Source organism: Anabrus simplex, chromosome X (genome assembly GCF_040414725.1).
Source record: "Anabrus simplex isolate iqAnaSimp1 chromosome X, ASM4041472v1, whole genome shotgun sequence".
NCBI classification, from domain to species: Eukaryota; Metazoa; Arthropoda; class Insecta; order Orthoptera; family Tettigoniidae; genus Anabrus; species Anabrus simplex.
This window is the reverse complement of record NC_090279.1, coordinates 184,655,371-184,669,820: the sequence shown is the minus strand read 5'-3', so window position 1 is coordinate 184,669,820 and position 14,450 is coordinate 184,655,371. Positions and strand designations below refer to the sequence as shown.

Below are 14,450 nucleotides of genomic sequence, written 5' to 3'. Positions count from 1 at the left end.
ATTCTGCACGACGTGAAGAACGAGAGAAGAATGTGTGGAAGATAGATAAATTGCATAGGAACAATTTCATCTCTTTTATAGTTTTCGCAGAATGAAGAAGAACCAAATTGAGCTGATGGGCGTAACAATGTACGAAGATGGCATGAGGATAAGACTGTCTGACAATTGCCTGGACACCTCCTTTATGACCAGACATTACTGTAGCTCCGTCATACGTCTGACATACGAGTCTGGTATCATCAACGTTCTATTCTTTCAGAACTGAGATTATGACATCAGCTAAACCCCTAGCAGTCTTATCAGCAGACACGTCATAAAAGCCTAGAAACCGCTCTTCGACTTTACCATTAACACAATACCTCACAATAATACTTAATTGTGATTTAATGAAAACATCTGTAGTTTCGTCAGCTTGGACAGAAACAAATTCAGCTAATTCTATCTCTTTTCGAATACGTTCCTGAACGGCAACAGTAACAGCTTTAATCAAGTCATTTTGTATGTCACTAGAAGTACCTTTGAAGACATTTTCTGATTCTAAATGGTCTTTCATGAAAGATTCCTCCGAAGCCAGTAAGTCAAGAGTAGCCAAGTAATTCCCTTTATTAAATGAACATAAAGAAGAACATTGACTTTCTCGATGACCCCTGAACGGCAATTCCTGAATACTTAAGTGGCAAACAACGTCTACTAATCTGCTGACAATTTTCCTATTTTTTGAAACCATTTCATTGTGTTTAATGGCCTGTAGTCTCTGTCCCTCTGAAACGGCGTGATCGATACGGCACCGCCCCAGCATGTGAAATTTCTCGGCGCACTTTATATGATTCTCAGATGCCGCGTGCTTTTTAGCTTTTTTCTTGAAATTTTTTATGGTATTTACACCCGTTCTGCGCCAAGAATCTTCCCCGTCAACGCCAAACATCAAGCAATATAAACACAATAACTTTTGTTCACGACCTTTACCCGTTCCACACAACCACTGATATTTATCATACCAGCTTTTCTGAAATTTTCAAACAAATTTTCCGTCCTGTTGTGATAATGTTAGGTCAGGCCGTTTTTGTAAAGTTTTTATCGTTATCTTTTGTTCTAACGACAAGGAGGAAATACCATTGTTGAGTAAGTACACAACCGAATGGAAGTCAGGACTGGTAAATTCAGAAGCCATGATAGGCCTATCATCAATAAACACAAACTGCCACACGAGAAAACAAGAATTGCAATTTATACGTTATCACCAGTAACTATTCACTATTCCTTTATAAATGAAAAATTAACACTTAGGCCCATCACTTTATTGTAAGACACTAGCACACGCATAAACTATTAGCCGCCTTGCTCTCACGTCTCACACCACATTCGTAACTTTGAAACTGTCTACTGTTCCTTCCCGTTATAATGCCGTACCGTAACTAATATTGGCGGGCAAGAAAATGCATGTACTTGAAGAGTTTTAGTGCTATCATTCATGTATTAGGTGTAAGTTTGCTATATTTCGTATATGAATATTATTACCTATATCATTATTTTATTTTTAGACGTGTCTTATAATAAAGTAAATTCAAATTAATTACATTTAAAGCATGCCTGAGATGGTAGCCAATAAGAGCACCTTTATAACTGAGTTCCAAAATACTAGCCAATGAGAGCAAGAAGAGACGCTGGTAAATCTGTCTACTGGGCGGAGCTATCTCGCTATAGGAATCTAATAGTTCCACAGTCAGCACCTACAGATAGCGTTAGTGTTGCTCTATCTGAGAGCCTTGAAAATCAAAGGGAAAATACACAGAATGGACAGCGTCTACTTTTGTCTACGTGCTTCATGTAACTGACGCGAGCTCGAGCATTGGCGAAGTGAGTCCAAATTAAATAAAGCGGAGAATACAATAATGTCTTGTATTTGGAAATAATTAATGTTCTATATAGATAATTTAATTTACTAGACAATCTCTCGTTCACAAAACGTTAAGGGTAGTTGCTGTCTACCCTGTCTCCCCTGACGCTTCGCCCCTGCTTGATAGGCTATCCGCCGCTTGATTGGTTGCCCCAGGAACGTGACAAATCTCGAAGTTAAAGTCGGCAAGGATCAAGGCCCATTGCATCAGTTTGGACTTCGATCCAGATACTTGGTTTAACCACTGAAGTTAAGAGTTATCCGTAAATAGCCTGTACTTCCTTCCCTCTAGATAACCTCTAAACTTCTCGACAGCCCACACCATTGCTAATGCTTCCTTCTCGGCTGTACAATAGTTTCTCTCGAGAGCAGAAAGTTTCCTACTGGCATACTCAATTATATCCTTGCTTCCTCCTTCTCTCTCATGGAACAGTACAGCCCCAAGACCGATGTCACTCGCATCCGTCTGTAAGCAGACTTCCCGGTTTGTATCCAGATAGGCTAGACTTGGAGCATCACAAATAGATCTTTTTATCTCCTGGAAGGCTGTTTCTTCCCTCTGAGTCCATTTAAACGGTACGTTTTTATTGAGGAGGTCGATAACAGAGCAGCTTTCATCTCAAAGTGCGGCACAAAACTACTGTACCACCCGCTATTCTTCTCAATTTGTCTCTCTAATCCCTTGTCCGTCAATACATGACCTAAGTACTCAACCGAGTTTGATGCGAACTGACACTTCTTGACTTGGCAAGTACCGGTAAGTCCGTGAATCTTCAGTCTTTCTAATAGGCCATCAGATGATATAGATGTTGATTCCCATAGAGAATCTGAAATATATTTTTTCTGAATGAGTAAATTTATAATACCAATATAAATGGTCCGTTATTGAACATAATAAATTTTCCAGCTAACTCATTCCTGTTTGCCAGCGTTTCACCCCCATGTGCTAGGTTGGGCTCATCAGTTGGTACCTAGCACACCTACCAAGACGCTGGCTAGTGCATATCGTGGAGGCCACTGCATAGGCTAATTGTAGCCTAGACCCCAATGAACAATGTTGATAGCGAGCGTGTGTTGTCTCATTACAACACAGTGGTTACAGACAGACGGTGCAATTTGAAGAAATGCAATGCCGAAGTACGGACATTGCTTTCATTTGAACAATGAATTGGTATTGTGTGTGAACCGAAGACAATAAATGTACTTTATAAACTTGGAATCGTTAAAACTAATAATACCATGCGATTATTTTAACTTTGTAAATAGATGCTAATTTTTCAGGTCCCTAGTGATGAATGTGGGGCTTTGGGTACGATTTCACAGTCACTCATATCAGATGAATTGTCACTTTAGTTTAAAATCTCTTCTTCGATATTATCTTAATTGTTATCACTGTCCTCTGAATCTCTGTCTAAAACACTTTTAATTAACTCAGCAATAGCTTTGTTGTTACTTGCCTGTACTATGCCCATAGACTGAGAGACACTTGATGAAATGTTTGTGCTTTCAGAGGCTACAATTAGGCAGTACATAACAATACAAATTCTTAGAAGGAGAGCTGTAAACAAGCCACATTCCTGTTCTATGCATAGAAGTTCGTAAAAGGGAAGCCCTTGCAGGGATGATGAAAATATAAGCTAGTACATACGACTTGGCGCAGTGCGTGATTTTCTCGTCATTTGATATGAAGGCCTGGCCAATGCTCACGTGAACGTCACATCAAATAAGTCGAGTGGGTTAAGATAATGACAAGTCAGTGATTTTAGTGGAAACGCCTAAAGAGAAAACGGAAGGACAAACAACTTCGGTATTTAAACAATACCGTCTTATACTAAACAATTTTATAGATGTCTCAGTGTAAATCTTAACAAGCCTTTCTAAGACAGTGTTTTATGAGATATAAAACCGCAAAGTTCCACAAGCTCCATTACATGAGCAATGTGTTACCTACTAAATTTCTGTTCTTGGGCAAATTTGAATAACAAGTGGTTTTAATGAAATGGCAATCACTAAAAGATTTTCAATGCAACTGTAAAATGGTGTGTGATGATTTGAGCATTTGTATGCAAACAGATTAGCAAGATCAGATTATGTATTTGCTATGAGTATATCACTTTAATTATAACACACAGTAACAAGAAACGTTTAAAGGCTTTCACACTTTCAGTGTAAAAAAAAAAAAAAAAGAACGTTAGGAAAAGTTGATGGTACAGTTAAGCATGTTAAATATTGTTATCAGTGTGTTTATTTGGTGAAGAATAGTGTATGATATTGTGTATCACTACATGTCACCACAGCAATTTTAATTAATATGTACTTGCTCAATTTGTGTGATTTAGGATGATGATATTTGTATATGTTGAAACCGGTTCCACTATTGAATAAATGGTGGGAGATGACATCTTATGCAGCTTGTAATTTGTATTGAAAAGGTTAAACCTTACTAAAACTTATCTCAAAGATATTACTTAAAAAAGATAAAATAGCAACAGATTGCTTTCGAAATGAGGATGGAACTACTTTGAATATTCCTGCAGAGGTACAAACCATTACCCAGTATCCCATACTTCATAACTACACACTTTGTCATATGAGGCACAGTGATCAGAAACTTATTTATTGCTTGTTTGGCAGTGATTGAGTTAAGGAGGTATACCCTATGCTAGAGAGTTGTCTCTTGAAGTGCATAGATGTCATCCTAAGTGTATCAAGGAACGAATGGTGTTAAAGGATGTCAACCCTTCACCGAACGAACAAAGGTAGTTAAATAGGATTTGGCACAGATATAATTAGGTCTTTAGTACCTTGTCATGGCTCTAGATTACAGCAGTTCCTCTTCACCATTCTGATCTTTAATTTGGTTACCACATGCCTATCTAAGGCAAGGAGTGATAGTGATGTATGTTTCCACCATTTCTCTGTTTGACAGTTGGAAAGATAGGTAGGTGCTTTGTTCATACTGTAAACAGAACATTAATGTTCTGTCCCTGGTTTTGCCTTCAAACTTCATGGAAGGTTGTGATTTAATTTGTTAGTCAACAAAATTTTTCTTCTTTCAGGATTTAACATTCAGCGTACTTTCGTCGCAGATCGAACCGGCTCACTCTGTATCTTAAACTTAGTTGTTTTATTGACATTTCTAAGGTTGTTTTATTGATAATTTTAAGGTATTTTTCGTTGGACAAGTCCCAAATACAGTAGAACCTCAATTATACGTTCCTGGAAGCTACGTTTCCCCGTATTATCCGATCAAATTGCGTGGTCCCACGAGCATCCTAATTAAATCACGTTGTAAAAATCCCGCATTGTCCGTTCCTCGAAGAAACAATATCCCGTATGAACCGTTCAGAAATTTCAATCCCATCAACGCTAAATCCTCGATCACACGTTTCTCAAGAAACTGTATCTCACAAAAGGACGGCAACGCATACTTGCGGATCATAGTGTTAACGTCCAGTCATTGCGGTAATATGAGGAAGCGGAAAAGCGATCGGCGGTGAACTTGAGTAAGGGACCATCTTAGCATCGCTTTCGGGTGGTGTTGTTTAGAGAATCAAAATCACGAGGCAGAGTGTGTCCAGAACAATTGGAGAAGGAGACAGCATATTTCAACCGCTCTACTTGAAGACGGAACGAGTTTCATATCGCCGAACAGGTTTTCGGCACTTCCCTCAGGGCACTGTATGCACTGAGCTTCCGGGCAGGAATCTAAACTGTTCCTTCTTAAGTAACACAAATTTTGTGTTTTAATATTATTGCATACGATTACGTTATCGGAACCAAAACAGATGTTGCACCTTCTTACATACATAAAGCCATGGGAGGTTTTGGGATTGCCTATTACTGTTTTGGTCCTAATGAAAGACTACGAATTTCACGTTATTGTGTTAAAATGTTAAAACCGCAGTGGTTTTATTTGCGCATGTTACATGTAAAAACATTTGCATCATTTCACGCTCGTACCAACTTGGAGAGCGAGCGCATTTTCCAGCTGAGGTCAAGGTCGCGAATAACCATAAATTCAAAAGTGTTGATGATATTTTTTCTCTTTCCAATTTAATCGTGATTAGTGACGGACATAATTTAATATAATGCATTCGAAAAAATGAGAATCAATATTTACATTCGAAACAATATTCTCGAGTTCAACATAACCTTTTAAAGTCGATGTAGGCCGCAGGCCTCATTTGCGCGGTACAAGATTTCCATGGCAGTTGCCTGTGGTGCACGCTGGAGAGTGGACGTGTGACTATCGGTGCTAGTATCTTACTCAGTGTGGTGCGAGTAGGTTCGGATGATCAGTGTTTCGTCTTACTTAGCTTCCTTGGGAGCGGTACGAGGTTTTGTATTCTATGTCTTAAATTCTAACTCACTCCCCACATCATGGCGGAGTCGAGTGGGGGACAGAGTATGGAGGAGGAGTCTGTAGAAGTTGATATTCGTGAGTACTCTATGGAAAATACCCTTGTGTTAAATGACCCAACCCCATCGGATCGTAACTGTGCTTCCTCTACTAAGGTTGATGTGTATGCTCTTAAACCTGAAACGCAGATATATGATGATACCCATAAAGGCCTCTATCTAGTATTTGTGGAGGCCATTAATGAAAGTAAGAAATTGGGCAGTATACATCCCATGGCTTTGGGAAAATTTTTTATGACCGTAAATTTTCGGGTGTTACTCAAATTGCTAGGCGAGGTCACCATAGGATTCAAATTGAGTTTCAGACAAGCACAAAAGCTAATAACTTTCTCACCAATCCTATCTTAAAGGAAAAAATCTCAAAGCGTTTATTCCTTCCGCGTCACTATATAAGATCGGAGTTATTCGAGGGGTTGATAAAGATTTGTCCGTAGAGGAAATTTGTCAGGTTGCTGAATCAACCGCCCCTATCGTTGGAGCTCAGAGAATGAACCGACGCTCCGTTCAGGATGGCCGGGTCAGTTGTATTCCAACTGGCACCATTAAACTCGCATTTCGTAGTCAGACTTTACCTGCCTTCGTCTCCATTTATCGGGTTCGTACCCAGGTCGACCCATTTGTCTTTCAACCGACTATCTGTCGGCGCTGCCAATGATATGGCCATACCAGAAAAAACTGTAGGGCTCAACTCCCTCGATGTGCCAATTGCGCACAAGATCATGAAACTACAGTATGTAAAAATCCTACCAGACTTTGTCTCAATTGTTCCGGGGAGCATTCCGTAGGATCTCTACAATGCCCAGAACATAAACAACAACAGGATATGAAAAAAAAGCAGGCTTTGGAAGGTGCTCCTTTATCCTCCGAGTCCTTTTTTACCCCAGTGTCCAATAGATTCAACCCCCTTTTGACCCTCCAACAATTTCCTCCACTCCAGAAATCTGCGCCGGTTCTACAGAATCAGAAGCCCAGAAAACGTAAATTTACGGCAGTTGTCTCATCCCACACTCCAAGTCCTGATAGGTCACCAGGGTATGATGTCCAGGGATATCGTGAACTCCTCAAAATACCTCCCTCGGCTACGACTGCCATATCTTCCAATTCCTCTGTATCCGGGACGAACACTCCCTTTCCTTCCCAGCAGGCTGTGTCGCCTGCGAACGAAAAGCCAGAAACATCCCGGGCTTCGAACCCGGTTTCGAAAATAATTCCAGCTATTTCCGATAAACTTGGGGCGTATGCTAAGGCAGCTGAGCACGATGCCACATAGTCAAAAAGGCTCCTTACTCTACAGGAGGAAGTTGTGGCTCTTTTACACAACCTCGAATCTTTTGTTGCTTCACAGAATAGGTCTACCAGGAATGCCGGTAGTAATGTAACCAAATAACACGCATTCCCTCTGATAATGGTTATATATCTACCTCATATCCTATTCATTCCCAATTTCGTGGTACCACAATATAGACGTGTTCGATACTCGATATCTAACCGTAGTTACCTTATCTATTCCTTTTCTATCTCCCACCCGGTCTAGTAGTTTCAATACCTTCTTCCTCCTCTCGGTGCGACTCGGTCTGTTTGTGATTAGTAGAAAGTCGCCAAGTATCGGTCGCTTTGGCGTGAAGATTAGTCCCCTTGTGTCCTTGTGTTTTTCCTGTGTAGTTGTGTTGTCGTTTCATTCTTTAATTTCCTACCTTTTTTTCACTTTTGACTTTCCTTGTCCACCTCCTCCATACTTTGGTTTCCTTTTTTAGGTTACGTGGCTGGGTATACCGCTCTCAAGCGAAGCCCATTAAATGATGTAGACAAGACAAGACACAAGATTTCCATAAACTGACTACGAACAGTATACCGGTGACCAAATTACAATGGAAGATTTAAAGAAAAAGGGATTTTGACATCATGCTGGGCGCTTTTGTATCCAATGTGCTTTATTTTATTAGATTAGAGAATTAAAATATACTTGCGGTCGATTGTTTGTCTTGATGTTATTAGGTTTTTCTAACAGTTTGACCGATCAAAGTTGCTGAACTGAAAGAAGTTTTCAGACGAAATCGACAAGTTTCGCCAGTAAAACTGAATGTAAACTTTTGAGACTTTTATGCCATGTACCGGTAATTAATGCTTGAAGCCGGCCCCGCGGTCGAACTTGCCTGCCTCTCACCCGAAGGACCCAGGTTCGATTCCCGGCCAGGTCAGGCATTTTTACCTGGATATGAGGGCTGGTTCCTGGTTCACTCATTCTACAATTACCTTTAATTGAGGCGCTATTTAATGGTGAGATGACGACCCCAGTCTAGAAAGCCATGAATAACGGCCGAGAGGATTTGTTACACTGACCATGCGTTGCCTCGTAATCTGCAGGCGTTAGGACCGAGCAGCAGTTGCTTGGTGGGCGGAAGGCCCGTTGGGCCTGTAATTTGGTTTGGTTTAAGGGTGTTTGTAAGATTTTAAGTATACAGTTTTTTTTTTTTTTTTTAATGTTTAGCCAGATTGTTCATGGTTCATTCATTCCCAGATTTTCTGTCTTCCCGTGTTGTACGTTTTTTTTCAGTGGTCCCTCCAAAAACGGAGAATTGAGATTCCACTGTATGTATAGGCCCAACCTGAAAATTTGCCCATCTTTCTACCTCAATTAGAAGTAGCCTGGGCTCATTAGATACATTCCAGAAAGTATCAGGGTTGGGAGTTTGTCAGCATAGATTTTATCACACCTGAACTCGGCAACATACAAATCGTTGAAGGGGGGGGGGGATATCAGTATTTAACTGTAGATTGTCAATAAGATGATGCTCGGGCAAGTTATTATTTCTCGAAGAAATTAGTGGCTGTTAAGGACTTATCTGTGAATGTAATAAAGTGGTCATGTTGGGTTTTTCTCAGGTCACATATTACGGTGAGGAGTGAATTTTATTTTTCACATTTACTTCCTGCAACATAAGAGGTCCATTGCTCATGGTGAATTGTACTGTAAGGAGGAAGATGGACTGAGACTATTTCCATTGTTTATGGAAAGAGGAAGATGTAAGACTGAGATAATAAAGAATGTTTAAAGAAGATGTGTGCATTAAGATTTACTCTATTTGTAATTTGTAAGCTAGGTGATAATTTCCTGTATCCCTGTGCACTTCATAGCACCGCTGTACTGAAACTTCCGCAAGAGCTAGCTATATCCCACATTTCCCTGGTATTTGAATTGGTTGAAGTGGATAGAATACAGTTCTCCTATTTCACCTGATAAATCCTTTTGAACCATTTAGACCGAGCTCGATAGCTGCAGTCGCTTAAATGCGGCCAGTATCCAGTATTCGGGAGACAGTAGGTTCGAATCCCACTGTCGGCAGCCCTAAAAATAGTTTTCCGTGGTTTCCCATTTTCACACCAGGCAAATGCTGGGGCTGTACCTTAATTAAGGCCACGTCCGCTTCCTTCCAACTCCTACCACTTTCCTGTCCCTATCGTCGCTGTAAGACCTATCTGTGTCGGTGCGACGTAAAGCAACTAGCAAAAAAATTGAACCTTTTATATCCTTAGTGTATTCTTTTCAGATTTCTCTTGAAGAAACTTATCTAAATCATTTTGAAATAGTTACATATCATGATTTTTGAACTTGTATTTTCCAAATACCAATAAGGTGACCAAATTTCTTTTTCTGATCATACCTCCATGATACACACAAGCAAACCACATTTTCTGCAACGATTACAAATTCAAATTAGGCATCCTCTTTCTTTATTCTCCAAACACAAGTCATTGCTCAACGTGTGATAAGCCAAGGGGTTAAACACCAAAGCGCAGTTGTAATAGTGTCTTAACCCATTCACATACCATTTAACTGAACTTATTTATGCCTTGGTGTACCATTTATTTTCATTAATTTACATGATATTATCACCGACACTGAAAAAGCATGCTTTAGCAACTTAATGAAAGGAAATATCCGAACTACTGTCAGATGTACTTTGTGAAGTCTTTATGAATATAGTAGATCATAAAAGTCATATACATGCATCGCCACCTTGCACCCGTGGCATTCATATGAAGTTTCCTTTCTCAGACCCCGTGTTGCACAGACTTTGCATCTCCGTGATGGGATAACCTTCTTCGTTGTTGGGGGTCCCCAGTGCCTCCCTTTGAAGTCTCACTGGTGCATCCCCAAGGCTTGGGTGCCTTATTTTCGATAGTCAGGCAAGGTCACACTTGCCAATAGCTGTTCGCCCTAATTGATCTGGAAGCTGGTAAAGCCTACTCGCTTCTTGTCAGAGTTGAGGAGGTGATGAATGATGTTGAAATTCAGAAGTGTCATGTCTAGCATGTAGAAGTATATTTTTATATCCTTTTACATACTTCCTCGTCAAGGGGAATGATGCGACTCTCTGGTCATGTGAATCAATACCACCCTTTCTACGGTTGTAGTCAACAACAAGATTGGGTCTGGACGTCTTTTTTTCCATCATACTGTACATTACCACTTCAAGGTAATCTGGCCTTCATTTCATCCACAGATACAGGAAACCAGTGTTCCTTTCCATATGACATTACCCTATTTATATCCTCGGCAGCCGATACAAGACATTTACTTGCGTAAGCATTTACCTCATTAGTTAGATGTTCCCAAAAAGTCTGCTGTTAAAAATTCGTTCATAACTTGAAGTTCCTTCGGGCATTGTCGTAGGTGCCTTTGGAAAACACCTTCACCAGTTGCGATGCATGAATGATACTCTAGAGTATAACTTACGTGCTCCCAGTTCCATTCCCTATTGTGTAAAATATGATTAGAAGCCGCTGGTGTGGCATCAGTTGTAGGCCTAAAATTCAGTGACATATTTGACGGCAAAACAGCACTGTGTACACCCCTAGCAGCGCTAAAGTTTCTATCACACGAACTACTTTCCATATCCACTAAATTCTTCATCGCTTATTTCTATATCAATGTTATTGTCTTCTAAAAATTCCCACAAAATCGCTTCGTCTCTCAACTTGGAGGCAGCCATGATTTCGCTTACGGTGAGGTTGCTAAGATACAGGTTATTCTTTCTGCGGAATAACTGTACAGAAGTGTTTATCAAATACATCAATGAAATAAAACTGTGATTCCACCTGTCAAGAGGTTACCTTACTAATATCAAATCCTTTCACAAAGGAAACCGACTTGGAGCGGGTCCGGAAATAAACACTACGCGCGGACGGAGAGATCGGTCTTTGTACCGGAGTACGGTTGAGAGCCAGGACGGAGAGATCGGTCAAAGTACGTCAAGTGGTTAATTAGGAATTTTATCGGCCCCTCACTTAGTTAATAGCTTTATAGCTTCCGACAAGGCACCACACGCTCTGTTGAAACAGACTTCCGCACTCTTTCCGAACCTTCTCCAAGGGCTTTGATTGCTGGTATGTCTAATTTCTCGCACGGATGTGTTGCTGCAAGTGGTCCTAGTCTTAACTCTGATTCAGTTCGGAAATTCTGGGTGCCCACTCCTTTCATAGCCCATGGCACTCGTGCAGGAATCTCTGAAAGATGTTGGCATAATGTGCTCAGGCATTATCGAGCGTGAATACTGAGTTTTCTCTATGTTGACTCCTAGGAATCGCATGTGGTACAAATATATCGTAAATGTACAGTCTAGCTGTGACGGACCCCTTGAGTGATCAAGATATTGGTTTTCATTTCAAGGTTTATGACTGCCCACATTACTATTCTCTCTCTCTCTCCATGCTATGCTGTTGAATCGAACATTTAAACTTGTCCATTTGTTTACTTGTCCTGAGATCTGGCAACTCCAACTTCCTTTTCTGTAGATGTCAAATTATGAGCATTCTTTTGACTCAAATCTGCCCATGCTTCAGGTATATTACCTCTGGTGGTCTCTCTATCTGTCAGAATTGTTTTCCTGATCTCCTCGCCCTTGTCCGTAATTTGATCCGCGACCTCGTGCGAAAGTTTTTCTTCCAGGGTTTTCATCTTTGCTACGTTTTCCCTTTCCTTTTCAGATAGTCTTCTTTCCAGCTTTTCTTCATTCTTCGGTTTCACTTCGGCAACCTGAGTCCTGATTTCTTCGGTGATGGCTGAAAATCTCTCCTCCGTTTCTGCACTGAGTTGATCAATCGCTCTCCTATTCTTTCATATTTCCGTGCGTGCCTCATCTAAACTACTAGTTGTTTCTCTGTCTTTAAGGCTCCATCTGATACTTTCCCTATCAGCTCCTAAAGGATCTTTTGAATTTGGACTACCTGTTCCTCGGTTCGAATCTCCTTCGTCAATGCGCTTCTCTAAGCGATTCATACCCTCCTGATGACATCTCTGAACTACTTCAATCCTTCCCACAAGCTTCTCATTCCCTTCTATTATCTGTTTCACTACGTCTCCGCAGATCGTAAGTTCGCATTTCTCAGCCTCTAGTGCTGGTAATTTGATTCTGTCCTTTATCTCTGCCATATGTTCCTGCTTGCATCTCATAGCTTCCGCAGGTGCCAGGTCCATCTTCTTCATACGCTCCTTCGACTCTTGCTCGCGCACCCTGGCTTCCGCCCCTGCAAAGTCCATCTTAGCCAGAAGATCGGCTCAAGTTACTGCCATCTTATTCAATTCGAATAAGACAGCCATGCTTCCGGCGTAAAAGTCTATATATGTAGTACCAAGATTTTCAAATTTTAATTTTAAATTCCCATTTTCTGCTGTCTGCATAATCACAAACAATATGGCTTCCAAAATTCACCATGCAGAAACTGCCTAACTCATATCATGTGCTTTTAATATCGCGATAAAAGAAAAAATATTCAGCCGTGTATAAATAATTTACAGAATATTACTCGTGTAGCCCCAAATGTTAAATAAAAATGTAGGCCTGTCCTAATTCGGGCTCAAATCTATGTATTAGACATCAATGCGTAACTACATTTGCATATTATTTCCGATTAAAGGTTTATACGGTATTTCCCACAACAATTGTCCATACACCTGCAATCTTTAACAGTTATGCCCCTGTAATTACAAATTTACATCAGAGCTTGAGACTAACTTGTGTCCCTATTTTATGCCAAATAAAAACAAATTTAAAATCACTGGCTATGCAAATGTATTTCACATAAATTTTTAGGCTATGTCTGTAGTCGAATGTATCTGAAGGATACACATCGTATGCTTGCCTCACCTAGAAATCATTTTATTGTTCTCGAATTGCCAGTGGAATCGCTGATTTATTTGACCTGCTTCTACCATCGGCTATCTGTCCTCCTTTTTAATCTTCACTACTCCTGCAAAGCTCTTACAACTTTTGTATTAGGTACACTTATTGCCATCACATCTACGTCATGACTGGGGGTGTGAGATTAGCATTAATTTTATTGAGATTTGTATTTTTAGTCAATAATTATTGTCTTATAAGACTTATAAGTTTTCAAGGGTACGTGTGATATGTTTTTAACTTTACCTCTCATATTGGTGTGACTTTCTTCGTTTGGTTACAATACAAAACTTAACTTTAATGCCAATATGTACCAAACCAACTTCTTCTAAATATACGATTTCCAAGGAAACCTCACCCTCCCGTATTCATGTACGGACATAAGTACTATCGATTACCGCAATGTAGACTCGATTATCTAGTACGTCAAGTTGCCAGATCACATGACTCAGTCTGAGTATCGAACAAGAATATCGGACTTTGTCATCTATAATGTGCCTATTTGAAATTATCTCTTAACTTAAATATTGGGTACCAATTATGATCCTCCCCAAAATTTCGAACAATACACTCCTAAAATTGCCTACAAAAGATGCGGTCAGCGCAAAATAATGATCTAGAGTAGGTATAAACAGTGCCCAAAATGACAATTACCCCCACGGTACTGGGTCGCTAAAAATGACTATCTCCCCACGTGATACGGCGCCATCCAAAATATAGATATGCCAGGCTAAGTCGAAGAGCTTGTGGTACGTTCGGTCAAAACTTGAGCGTTGAAACTAAAGCTAACTTCCTAAGAATAACCTACGGTATATGAATGGGAAACAGTGTCATTTAGTGTGAATAAGAAGCAAATTTTGGGGTAAAATGGATTTAACTAAGCACATGATAAAATTATCGATACTGTTCGAAAATTAAATTATAAAATTAAGTAAACTTGACTCAAAGTG

The 14,450-nt window shown here is 40.1% G+C and overlaps 1 protein-coding gene across 1 annotated transcript in view; it reads right to left on the bottom strand.

Annotated features, from left to right (window-relative positions):
- The window catches only part of LOC137503372 (zinc finger protein 503-like), a 226,863-nt gene that overhangs the window by 185,961 nt on the left and 26,452 nt on the right, over positions 1 to 14,450 (bottom strand). The window lies entirely within an intron of this gene.